We start from the raw sequence: 12,981 nt of genomic DNA, 5'->3' as shown, positions 1-12,981 counted from the left end.
TCGCAAAGTTCAGTCAAAATTAAATAGGAAAGAAAAAAAGACTCTCCAAGCTTTTTAATAGGAACGCATACTTAAAAAAAGGTGACGCAGGCATAATGATTGCAAAAGACTTAAGCAAACACTTACTGACTCTAGCTAGAAAATTAACTGAAAAAGTTGATATTGTAATGTTGAAAAACGTCCTTTCATTTACATACAGTCTAATTAGTTAATTTTATGCCTCTTATAGCAAAAAAAAAAAGACATAACAACTCTGCCTTTTGAGGTTAATAGAACTCTTGTGACTACGAGTAAGCATGGAAATATAAAGAGCTAGTGAGAGCCCAACATCTAACTAACAGAGGTGCTGAGCACCAGAAAATATGATGAATTTGCTACACATGAAAGCTAGCTGATTTTGTACCAATTGTATTAACGACATAGAAAGCAAAGTTCACTAAGTCTTGTGAACATTTAAAAGCACACAGCATTTACTATAGCTTCTCAGTGAAAATTAAGGAAAATGCCTTCAAAGGTTTATTTGTAAATCACACAATGGATCTGAACTGGTTTAAAAGCAGAGACAAAATGATGCTGTGAACAGGAATGGTAACAATGTGCATGAAAAGACTAAAAAAGGCCCAGCTGAAGAAGAAGGGTTTTCTCAGACTAAGATTGTAATTATGGAGATAATGCAGCCAATGACCAGAGACATCTGAGTCAGTTTGTATCAAGCATCATCAAGAATGTTTTCTCATCACCTGGAGAAAGCCCCAAATTTAACAGACACAGAATATTCAAGACAATCACTCAGCTTATAGTAAATAAGGCATGTGTGTTTAAATGCTGTCTCTGTGATAGGCCAAACCCACAAAACACTGTTTAACCAACCACAGTTACAGTCCTTAAACACAGGCATCCACAAAAAGAGACATCTTTGAAAAAAAGAAAAACATGTACTCCTTGCTGTAATAACCAAGTTATGACCAATGGCAGTAGGAAAACCTTTTCAACAATACATCTCCATATATTACATCTACTTGGAAAAGACAACTACTCATATATATGTAGTAAAAAAATACAACATATGTGCACATCACTTACATTACACAGTGCTGTGACCCAAAAGAGAGAAAATTTTTCACCATGATCAGTGCTAAGCTTATCCAATGTGGCCAGATAGATCCTCTCTCACCCTCACAAACTGATCCAGACCTCTCTCTCTGCTTTTCTTTCTCACTTCAGCCCAAAGACACTGCTGGAATCAGAATTCTCTTCCAGTTCGCCACTTGGGAACTTCAGGAAGGGCCTGAAGGGCTTCAGGAAGGCCAAACTCTGCTCCAAGTCAGCAATATTCATCCTGAAGCGTAGTATTTACATGACCAGACTATCAAAATGGCAAAACCACATTTCTCAAACTGAGCTCAGCAGAGACTTGTAATAGGCTGTAAAATCATTTAAAGAAGACATACGAATCTGTAAGACTAACATCCTTAAGGAAAACCTGTTTTGGCCTTCTTTTTCTGTAGGTTCTTAGGATTCTGTATATCATGCAAGATATGTCATCATTCCTTTTCCTGGATGAAGAAGGGAATGATAGATTAATTTTGCACACTTTTATGGTAAACATTATTTTCTTGTTGTCTGTGTTCATTTGTTTGTTTGCTTGCTAAGGAAGAAAAGCACAGTCTCTTAGGCCAAAAATATATTGCAGATTTCTGTCTGTGTGACTGTTGACCAGAGTTGTAAATAGTTATCATTTTAATACAATTCTACTGATAGTTATACTTGCAAAAAAAATTAATAAAATGCCTTGAACACGATGCTGGGAATCCCAGACACAGCATTGTAACACAGCACAGTATGATTAGAACTAATTGTATGCCAAAAATAAATTAGAGAGACCTTCTGAGCCTATGTCAGCTGCATTAACGAAATATGCATTCCCTGTTTCTCACATTTATGATCTGCTATTTCATCATACTACCATCTGTTTTCCCCATTTATCACAATTATTTTTAAGTCTTGATAAAATTTTAAATTTAGTATTTGGATAGTGTTATCAAGAATGAAGCTACTGTCTGGATAATGTTTTCTTGGAATTCCTTGGTCATCTTATTTGTATCTTCAGTTCTAGAGATACTTGAACTTCAAAAAATCCATTTCATTGAAATTCAATCTTGAAATGAATAATACAGATAGAAAGCTAAGCACTATGGGCTTTCAATAAAATGGACATTTCTAAATGCCTAAACAAATTTTTGAAAATGGAACAAGTTCCTATGCCATTGAAGCACTTTCAAAAATAGTGCCTCTCTATCTATTTTGCTGGTACAGTATCTAACGTACTAGAACCCACTCCTAATGAGAGTTACCACTGCACTATACTGTATTACTGCACTATTGCTCTAATTACTGCACTACTGCACTATTACTGTAATGCTAGTAATATGTTGTAAATATTATACAAAAATTATTGTCTACTACGAAATCCAAATGGACTCCATAGGGTTACTTGAGATATAATTTACAGCAGAATGCATTCCTAGTGTTCCAAGAGAATTTTGGATAGACTTTGTATTTCCATCCTGTGTGTCATGAATCAATTTTTTTAGTAGTATTTGGGCACTCACTAATTCAATATTCACTGTAAATATGGAAGGCTACAGACAGGAATGTCTGAACAGAGGCCAAATTATAGAAGTGTGTTTTTTCATTAGTGGCAAAAACTTTGTATTGTCTAATTAATTTATTTATTGATTATCTTAAATGATTATTTGTTGCATTTTAGGACTTTTATCCTCTGAACCTAAAGCCAGTATACAATATCACAAACAAAACAGACAACATGAAAAGAGAATTAGATGTATCACAGCAATATCCTGGCAGAAAGAACATAACAATGATTTGTATTTTTATCCCACGTTTCAGTGAAGAGTCTTGAGAGACTTTAAAAATATTTAAAACAAGCTTTGAAGCAATACCCTAAGACAAGTAATATTATCCCCATTTAACTACCAATAAACAAAAGGCCAGAGAGCCAGATTCAGAAACACATTTAAGTAAATAATTCACATCAAAAAGAAAGGATTTAGTCTGAAGTAACTTACTGAGTCTGTGGTAGTTTTCTCAAAGTCTTCTTCTGTGTCCTAGGCATGAAATCATCCTATAAGCTTCAGTGTGGGTAGTGAATATTTGCTTAGTAAGTAGGAGAGTATGTACTACTAAAATACAAAAGGAACTTAACTGTGCATTGACAAGCTAGGAACATTGACAATCTTGCAGCTTTTTTTGAGGAACGCATTTCATTATGTGCTATTAACTTGACTGGCACACTTACAGATACCGTCTCTGGCTTGAACAATAGCTTTGCCTCCAGTTCCCAACACAACACATACAAACCTGAAAAAAACACCCAAAAGAACATTTTCTTCTTCCACCTGAAGACCTGATCCAAAAATCTCTTGGAGGAGTCTTTCAATTGACTTAATGAGCTATAGATCAGATCTCTAAAAATCAGATACATTCAACTCATGGTCTGAATAAGCTGCATGATGAAATGCATATATTTATCCACCTTTACTAATTCTTTCATGCTCTGCATTAATATATGCAGAATATATATATTTTATTTTTTTCATAAAGATTTTGAAGTCATGTAACACTTCATGTACCAACAGCTGATATTAAACCATAAACATAGAAAACAGTCATTAAAAACTGGAGTAAAAAGAGCCTGATGAAAATAATTGTATTTATAGTGATTATGTTATACTTAAATAAAATTATACTAGGGATGACATAATGCCCTATGGTATTTGATTATTTCTCTAATAGCCAGTATTCTTGTATGTGTTATGATAATGTATTTTTAAAATTATTTCTGCCACAATTGCTAGGTTTTATTTATGACAGGCTTAGCACTTTCAATTCAAAATTAAAAGAATTATGTAGGAAAAGCTTCACATTACTTTTCTGCCATCAGTGTAATTGTGTGTAACACAGCATAAGGATTAAAGGAGTGAACCCAAGGAAATTCAAAATAACTGTCTACAGGCTATTACTTCCACCTTGCAGTCTGAATTAATTAAAAGACCAAGTTTAAAATAACAGTAGAAAAGCACATATCTATAGGATGATTATTCTCCTAATACTACCAAGTCAGAGAAGGCTTTTAGGACAGAACTTTTTTTCATAGAATGAAAAGAGTTCTAGGTATCATACCAACTCTGACATAGAGGCAGGCTCCGTTTGGTTCAGCTCACTGACCCGGAGAGCTACCTGATCATATGCATGCGAAGAACCACTGAGGAAGATTTTCTTCTGTTGAGTGTGGCAAGTTTGCCTGCCATTAAGTAGTGAAGGCTCCCCCTATAATCTCACACATTGCTTCTCAATCTTTGGTCCAAGTGTTGGTCTGTAGGATACCTGAAGATGATACAAGTATTTTATATAAATACAGACACCTTCCCATGCATTCAAGCAAACAAATGGGGAGAAATACAAGTAATAAATGAATATGCAAAATGTATAGTAAATTTCATCAGTTGTAAGTGAAGATCAGTGAAGTAACTGTCGATAAGAAGTGCAGCTGACCACTGGCATTTTTTGATTTAAAAAAAAACAGTTTTTTGTTTGTTTGATCATTAAAACGTGTTGAAAAGCACTAGTGTAACAAATCCTGGACAAACCTGTAGAACTCAGAGCAAGCCATAACCATATGCTTAGATCTGACCACCTGCACTGCTTTTGGCCCATGAACTAGCCTGTTGGTCCCTTGCTCATCTGCCAACAATGAACACTTCAGTCATGCTCCCTCCACTCACTCTGCCTGACTCCATGTCCAAGCCAAGGCTGCACTATTTTATTTCCAGGAATCTTCCACAGGACTGGTTTAAGAACAACATGAATATTATCCAGACTAGTGTTCCTAATCCCTTCTGTGCTTATCTCCAAACAAACATTCATGGATGAGTGGATAGGTCTTTGCTAGGTCTAGAATGAAAAATATAATACGTGCCCTTCATGCTCTTTCTGATCCCACTGTGTTGAAGAATATCTTTTCCCTCTTCATTTTGTCTGAGAATTAGGTTTTTTTTTTCAAAGTTAAAAGTAAAAAATAATTGCTTCCAAAGAATAAAGAAATAATTTCTATCAGCAAACATAGTTTTATAAAGGTCCTCATTTTAAAGTATGTGACCAGATACTGATATATGAACATCAGATGGAATTCAAAGTGCAAAATACAATAATAGCTAAGATTTATGCCACTCCCAGTAACACCCACATAATTAACAATCATGTTTCTGAAGTCACTGAAGTGGGTGTGGAGAGGGTGGGACCTGTATCAGATGCGGTAGCTTTGCTTCAATCACAAATTTACTGCAACACAATAAAGTCAAGGTGTACATCTGGAAAGACTCATGGCAAGCTTCATTTCATAAGGCCTGCAGACTCAGAAGCACATACGACAACAGAAAGCAGGCTGGAACTCTAGACTCCCACTACGAGATCAGTCAGTCCAGATCGTCCTGGGGCTTCAACTGTTTGGGTAATTTCAGGAAAAACAAGGAGCGGGTGCAAGTCCAGCATTACAGTGAAGCTGCACAGCTCCAGAAGCACCGATGAGTCCCATGATGCAGAACCTCCTGGCCACCACTGATGGAGGAAAAGAGGAGAGAAAAGTGCCCTTCATTAAGTCCCTGGCATTAGAACCCAAGAGGCTGTAGGAACAGTCCTGGTGAGAATCCATTTAGTATATAACATTGGTGCTTACAATTTCAACAACCAAGGTCAGCTAAACAAACGATACACAAACGAATGCCAGTCCACTAATGTGTAAAATAAAATGTGAAAAGAAAAGTCATTTTTAACCTTATTACTAACTAATACTTTTCGAAGCTAAGATAATTCTACCGAGAATAGGACAAAATTATCCATACACTACCTGTGCTGATCAGTGCGACATTCTGGTACCTCCCAGCTTCAGTCCCCACTCTTCACATAAGCAAGGGCAGAGATCTTGGGTGTCCAAATCAGGCAACTACATCAGGGCTCAAGGGCCGGTGGGCCCAGGGACTGCCTAAGAAGATGGGAAAAAATGAGGACAAGCATTGGAAGCTGGCTGAACAGGTAGCTCCACTTCATACTGTGAACAAGGGTCCAGTGCCTGCTGATAGGCAGTGCCCATATTTTGTCCTCTCTTTTCAATCATCTTTCTCCCACACACCTTTAGACACAGGTGTCTTTACTCTCTAACATTACTACTCTGTCACCTTTTAGAAAAGACTGGGATTTGGCATTCTCAAAGACAGAAAAGGACTTAGCTCCCTCTTTGTATGAAGGGATAGATGAAGTCTTAGAACTTTATGGCAATAGGCAAACTACTCGTATAACTGCTAGACTCCAGAATTAGGTTGCAACTTGGCAACCATCTCCTACTTATGCAACATAAATATTTCCAAATGGATCTAAATCGTGTATGTAGCTTGTCTTTGTATATAATTAATTAACACATACTGTCTTTTCTGTTATCTGTGCTAGTCACTGCATTTTATCCCTGACATGCGTTACTATGGATTCCTTTTAGTTGCCTTTCCCAGGCACTGAAACAGCACATCCTTTATCTGCATTTTATGGCATATGCTGTATATATAGTTTGATCACCTCACAGCAAAACATTACTATGGACCAACTTAAATGCTGCTGATGCACTGACTTTTTTTGACATGAAAAGGATACAAAACGTACATGGAAAAGACAACATGCTAAGATGGAATATGAGTGACAGAGCACAACTATGATAATAGATTTTACATGATCATATTAAGTGTCCTTTAGACTGTAAAGATGTCAGTTAATGTAAAGCTCTAATGTGCCAGCTGCTGTCCAAATAGATCACAAAATGGCAGTCCCTAGGCTAAGCTGGTCTTAAAATAGAGCAGCTGATGAGTAAGATGGTCTCTCTCATATAAACGTCACGTTTTATGCATTAAGACTTTGCATTGTCAAATATTCCTGGTGTTGTTCTTTCATCCAAGGAAAATCTGCAGCAGAACAAAAGTATCAAATTGTTTGACTTCTCAGGATTTAGAATGCAGTTGTTATTTTCATGCCGCACTCACAGAAACTCCCTTCTAGTCTGCTTTGTGATTCATGAGTGTGGCTGATTAACTTTCCTGGCACTCAGAACAAGAGGGAAACCTTTCCTTAGTACTTCCTGTCTTTCTACATAAACTAATAACAAGACGGAGTCCTCACACCTTTCCCATTTACTACATGCCAGACACACCTTTTGGTCAATATACCTATAAACTCCATTAAAAAGTCTGCTTTTGTTCTATTTTCTAATACCAGGTATCTTCTCTGGCAACAAAAAGTTTATTTCTCTAATATTAACATGTATCAAAGCAGTATTAATAGACTACTTAACATTTGTCTGTAGACAATGGAGAAATCAAAGCTCACTGTGAGCATAAAAGATGTATTGCTTTTTTTTCTTTAAAAGATAGTTTCTGTTTACAACTAATCACAGCTTTGAAAGCATGTTACCTTAAAACACTGTCAGGAGTACAGAAACGTAATGTTGAGGGAAATTACAACCTTTGAGGTGCACTTACTGCAGTCCTTCAAATGCCTAATGAAATCAGTATTGAAATCAACGAGAGTTCTGACTGCAAGAATTAACTAAAGACTTCAGAATAACTGCTGGTATATTTACAAGATGAAATGCCAAAAAAAATTTCTGTCCCACTGCCATATTATATCTTGTCAATCTGAACATCCCAAAGGAATGGATTCAAATTATACTATCCTTTAATAAGTCTGTGGATTGTTAAACAATCTGTTTTTATTAGTTTTATCAACACTAACTGAAAATAGAATAAATCCACTAATTTTTATATATTCCATAGCTTCTTTTCAGAATGTGTGTCCCAGGCATCATGTTTTCCTCTGTATTTGGAAAATAAATAGTATGTTTTATGCAACTGATTCGAAAAATAACAAGTGCTGAGTGGCTTACTGAACTCTCTAGAAGGCTGTCAGCAAGGTACTTCTAATTGTAGCTTTGCGTGTGATTTAGTATGCGGATGTAAACCTGGCCAACTCATTTAATCTCCATGCCTATTTTCCCAAACTGTAAAAAGGGGATAATAATACTTCCTTAATTAATACATTAATGCCTTAATGTTAATTAGTTAAAATAACTCTTCAAATACTTAGGTGACACTTTCAGTTCCAGCTATTCCTTTTCTATGTCTGATTCTGCTTCTTATTTATCCCTTAAAACAGTCAAATCAAGGCTGGCTCAAAACCTTTCCTGATCAGTTCATTACCAAATGGGAAAAGTCATCTTCTTACTTTCTATCTCACTAATTCTCGTCCTCATTTCAAGTCAAAGCTGCCTAGGTACTGCCTTGCTCTAGACTATTTTGTGAAATGTAGGTTATGGATTTGACAGATTTTGCTTTTCTTATAACGAAGCTTTATTCCAATAATAAAGTAAGCTTTGCCCTACTGAAGTGTTCTTATTCTCCTGAAATGCAGGAACTGATGCTGAACAGAATTTCTTTCAGTGCTTCAAGCATACCACTGTTGTAGTGAAGCTGCATCCAGGATGGATGAGAAACTAGAAGAGCTAGCTATAGAATTTCTTGCTAGTAAGAAAGAAACAGACTACTTCGATCCAAAGATGCAGTGCCAATGGACCATACAAAGCTGTAACGCCCCCTTCCTCAAAAAGACAGTAAGACTCCACACTGGATCTTTGTTTCCTCAGTAAGTGAGGAAGTAATGTGGCCATCAATTTCAAGAGAGTCTTTGGTCTGATGAGACTAATTCTATTTTAACAAAATTGCTAATAGAAATTTTTTTGCAAGGAGGCAAAAATCTTACAGCAACCCACTCTAGGTTTATATATGATGCTTAAATATAAGAAATCAATATGGTGTTGAATCAAGATCGGTATAAGGATGGTTACAGTTGTTTTTATGTATCAACAAAAATGGTAAATAAAACTTTAGTATATATTTTGATAGAATTTTACAAAAAAGGAGATAAAATAGGAAGACAAGCCTCTGATGGAAATTTTTTCTTATTTAAAAAGGCTGTCTTTCTATAGGCGCTAAGATTTTTAATTTATTCTATTGAATAAAATATAAATATTTAAAGTTTTTAACATCTCTGCTTCAAGTTCAGATACTTCCAGTCTCTGAAAGAAATAACCCTGATGTTGCCATGAAATGAATTCCATATCTTTGTAGCAAAGCAAAAAATTTGAAACCACTTCGACCTTTGCTAAGTTTGAATCCAAATAAAGATACAAATGCTTTTTATTGGGCCTTCCATAAAGATTGAAAAAAAATTGTGTAGAAAATTACTTACAATTTCTGGTCTTAATCTCATTTTCCTTATTAGATTCTTCTTCTTTTTCTTGTTACACTGCCGGATACTGGATTGCCAGCTCTTGAGAGTTCCTCTTGAATCTTAGAATATTAATTGGTGTTCTTGGAGACCATAGGGCTGAAATCAACAGACTGTACAAGAATCTTCTTTCTCTTTTTCCTCAACTGAGCTTCTAGCTCCAGTAACTAAGACAAAGGTTTTAAAGATGAAAAATGGATTTTAAAAGTCTCAGAAAGAAGCATATGAAAAAGTCAGCATTTGTTACTTTAGTCTTAGGATTTGTAATGCTCAAATTTGGAAATACCGTGGCAGGAATAAGTAAGCAGTTTTTAAAGTGACAAGGGTTTATACAAACAAAAGCAGAAAAAACTTATATTCCCCTGCCTTAGGTGTTGTAATATATTAAGAATTTAAAGAACCTTGAAAAGAATGATTAAGCTATTGCTCATTGAGACAAAACTTCTGTTTTAAAGAGGAAGTTTAAGCCAGCCACACATGAGTTGTGACAGACTATAATAAATAGACCATCACTGTAAGTTTTCTGGCATCACTTTGCAACCAGTACTGAGCCATAGCATTCTGTTTCTTTGGTTCTCCTAACTGAGTTGAAGCGCAGCATTACCTTTGTATAACAGGGTGAGAAATGTGGCTTAGTACATCTCTGGGTTTTTTTAAAGTATATACAGAACAAGAAATCCAAGTATTCAAGTTATTAAGTCTTGCTAATTTTCTATGAGCTATAAATTCTCCTGCTGCAGATAAGATCATAGTCTGGATGTCGTAGCAAATTTCCAAGAGTCAAAGGGAAGAAGAGATCGGATAGAAGGGTAAGACAGGGAAGTTATTACCGTAGGTCAAAAGAGCTATAAACAAACAGCAAGTGTTTAAAATGTTGTAAAGCAGCTGAATCCACATTTAGGTCCTAATATATATAATATGTCTTGGAAGACATTACAAAAATAAATATGTAAAATAGTATTTCCAAGCAATTTTACAAAAAATCATGCTCCAAAGACTCAGAGATTTGTCTCCTTCCGCATTTCTAATTGGGGTCATGAATTATGATTCAGACAAAACACAACTAAAACATCAAAGAAATCATTTGGCAGGTTACTTCTGAACTTATGAATATCTGTTGTTGTTACACAGACATATCAGGGACTGTTTGAAGGCAAAGAAAAATGCACTCAGTTTTTGGGTTATGGTTTGGGAAATTAGACTTCTTTTTGCACATGCAACAATACCTAAATACAAAAATTAGATGAAAACTTGCAGATTCTAAAATGAAGCTGCTGATATATAGCCTCACTATACCTTATATAGGGTGTATTTAATGGAGATTATACTCACTACTCTTAATACAAAGCCAAAAATCTAAGAATAGGGAAGTGATTACTATAGTATTCAAATGTGAAAACGATGAAGAAAATCCATAGGTGGGAACACCGGCTAGTAGTTTCAATAGCCTATTAATAAATGCAATTTTTGGTACAATCAACACACAGCATACTCTCCTCCTGTTTTAAAATTGTAATGTTAAGCCAGAAATTAGTCTAAATTCCAGTGTTTAAGTAGGGTGTAACCATTAATGCACACATCATTAAAGAGGCAGTTAAATATCTGCTTAAGGCTTAGTTTACTATCTTCTATACCATAAAATGGTATAAATCCTGAAAATTAACCAGGTCAGTCAATTGGACGAATCAGAAGCACTTATGCACAGCACCCTGAGCAGAACACACCACTGAGCTGGTCTTTCTAGCATGGTCCACATTTTGTGGTGCGATCTCACCTTCATGTACTCCTTCAAGTACTCCCCTTTAAAGGTAAAGTACTTATTGTATATTTGTTCAAGCCTCACCTCTTCTATTTACTTTCTGTGCTTATAAATGGGTAGTAGAAGGGGGAAGCAAACTCTTCTGCCAATGGTAGCAGAACGCAGATCTCATCAAATGTCAAACTGTCATTTCTTAACTCTTCAGTGATAAATTTTGCAGCTTAACATTTTAAGGTGTAATAGTCATCTATAAAGTGCCTTATTGATGTACAGAGAAAAATTCCCTGCATGGAACTTAAAGATAAAATCTATTTAAAAAAAAGAAATAGGATATGATTGGTAAATATCGTCATATGCTGAAAACAAGGATTTGATTAACCAGATGCTGTTACTTTCTTTAATATTTCATGAATAGAAACTACAGTATAAAAACAAATCAAAATAATAATTTACTGGGAAATTATGACATTTGGCCTGCTAAGCTGCTTTCCTGCAGAAATAGCAAAAGATCATTACTCTTGGCATTATTCCCCACAACAGTCACTGGGCTCATTAAAACAGACAGTATGTGACTGAGTGCATAACGAAGATTCTTTCTACAAGTGGGTAGAAACAATGATGAAAACTACAAAGACTTGCGAGAAAGTAGTAGTCAAGGAGATTTCTCCACCTCCATAACTTCTGCGCACTAAAACAAATTGAAGTAATAACAGCAAAACAGTCCCTGAGAACTGATGCCTTGTCTCCTTTGTCATGCTATACATTTTCATTTGGTTAATATACGATACGTGATTTACCTCATTCTGCTGGAAGGTTGTTCCTTGAGTAGGAATACTGTGGTGTGAATAGGAAGTTGGCATCCAGCAGGGGCCACTTGTTGGCTGTGATGGGTCCCAAATCAATTAGGTGGAAACTAAACCTTAACGCTGTCAGAGGATGAGTTCACATTCTGTGATAGTGAACTGGAATAACCACAACTGCACTGCAACTAGATAATACCACAATCCACGCTTCTCTGGTGATATTAGTAAATATAAAACAAACATTTGTGATGTGGCATCCCAAGACAGGAAATGACAATGTTAAGACAATGATAATGTGGCAGTGATAATCTGATGTAGTAATAAAACAATAACATTTGAATAACGTTTGCATTTGATTGCAGCTACTATGTTCTTGCAACACATCTCCTTGACATGCCAGCATCGTCACATAGGTGATAGTTTTCTGACTCAATTATTAGAATATATCTAAGTTCAAACTATAAAATGGTGCAATGGATGGCTTTACCATGTTCTGTCACTGGCCTTTTTAAATGCTGAATAAAATTATTGCAGCTTACAGTTTTAGTATTAGACAGTCACGTTGAGATGACTTAGCATTTGTGCTACTAAAACTGAGGGCAGCATCATACATGTGCTTCTGTGACATTCTGAAGGGTGCTGTCAGGCATGAGGCCTCACAAAATATGATGTGCAGGCAATACAACAGCAACTTACTGATGTATGGTATACAAGAACATACACATGCAATACAGCAATGTGAGGCAGATACAACGCTGCGATTTGCTATTGTAGCTGGATGACACTGGGAGCGACCTCGCAGTCTGCGAATGCAGCGGAGGAGGTGGTAGGATAGAAGGAGTGTAGTGTCACGGGACCACCACGGTCACCTCACGCTGGAGAGCAGCGAGGGCAGGAAGCCGCGGCTGGTAGAATAAGGAGGTACATGCTTGTCTGCCCCCAGCCAGGCAGCACGGCCCCCGGCCAGCTGTGAGGAGCCCCCTGCTCCGTGAGGCAACAGGGAGGCCAGAGGCAGCC

The 12,981-nt window shown here is 36.3% G+C and overlaps 1 long non-coding RNA gene across 1 annotated transcript; it reads right to left on the bottom strand.

Moving 5' to 3' along the window:
* Positions 1–4,196: 4,196 nt before the first annotated feature.
* On the bottom strand, positions 4,197–12,888 carry LOC135328662 (uncharacterized). Its single transcript, XR_010389622.1, has 4 exons — positions 11,959–12,888; positions 9,364–9,569; positions 5,927–6,061; positions 4,197–4,407 (listed from the first exon to the last, which is right to left on the bottom strand). It is a non-coding gene; the product is annotated as an uncharacterized LOC135328662 (long non-coding RNA).
* Positions 12,889–12,981: the final 93 nt, after the last annotated feature.

The sequence above is a fragment of the Dromaius novaehollandiae genome, chromosome 5 (assembly GCF_036370855.1).
Source record: "Dromaius novaehollandiae isolate bDroNov1 chromosome 5, bDroNov1.hap1, whole genome shotgun sequence".
Taxonomy (NCBI): domain Eukaryota; kingdom Metazoa; phylum Chordata; class Aves; order Casuariiformes; family Dromaiidae; genus Dromaius; species Dromaius novaehollandiae.
This window is presented reverse-complemented; position numbering and strand designations above follow the sequence as displayed.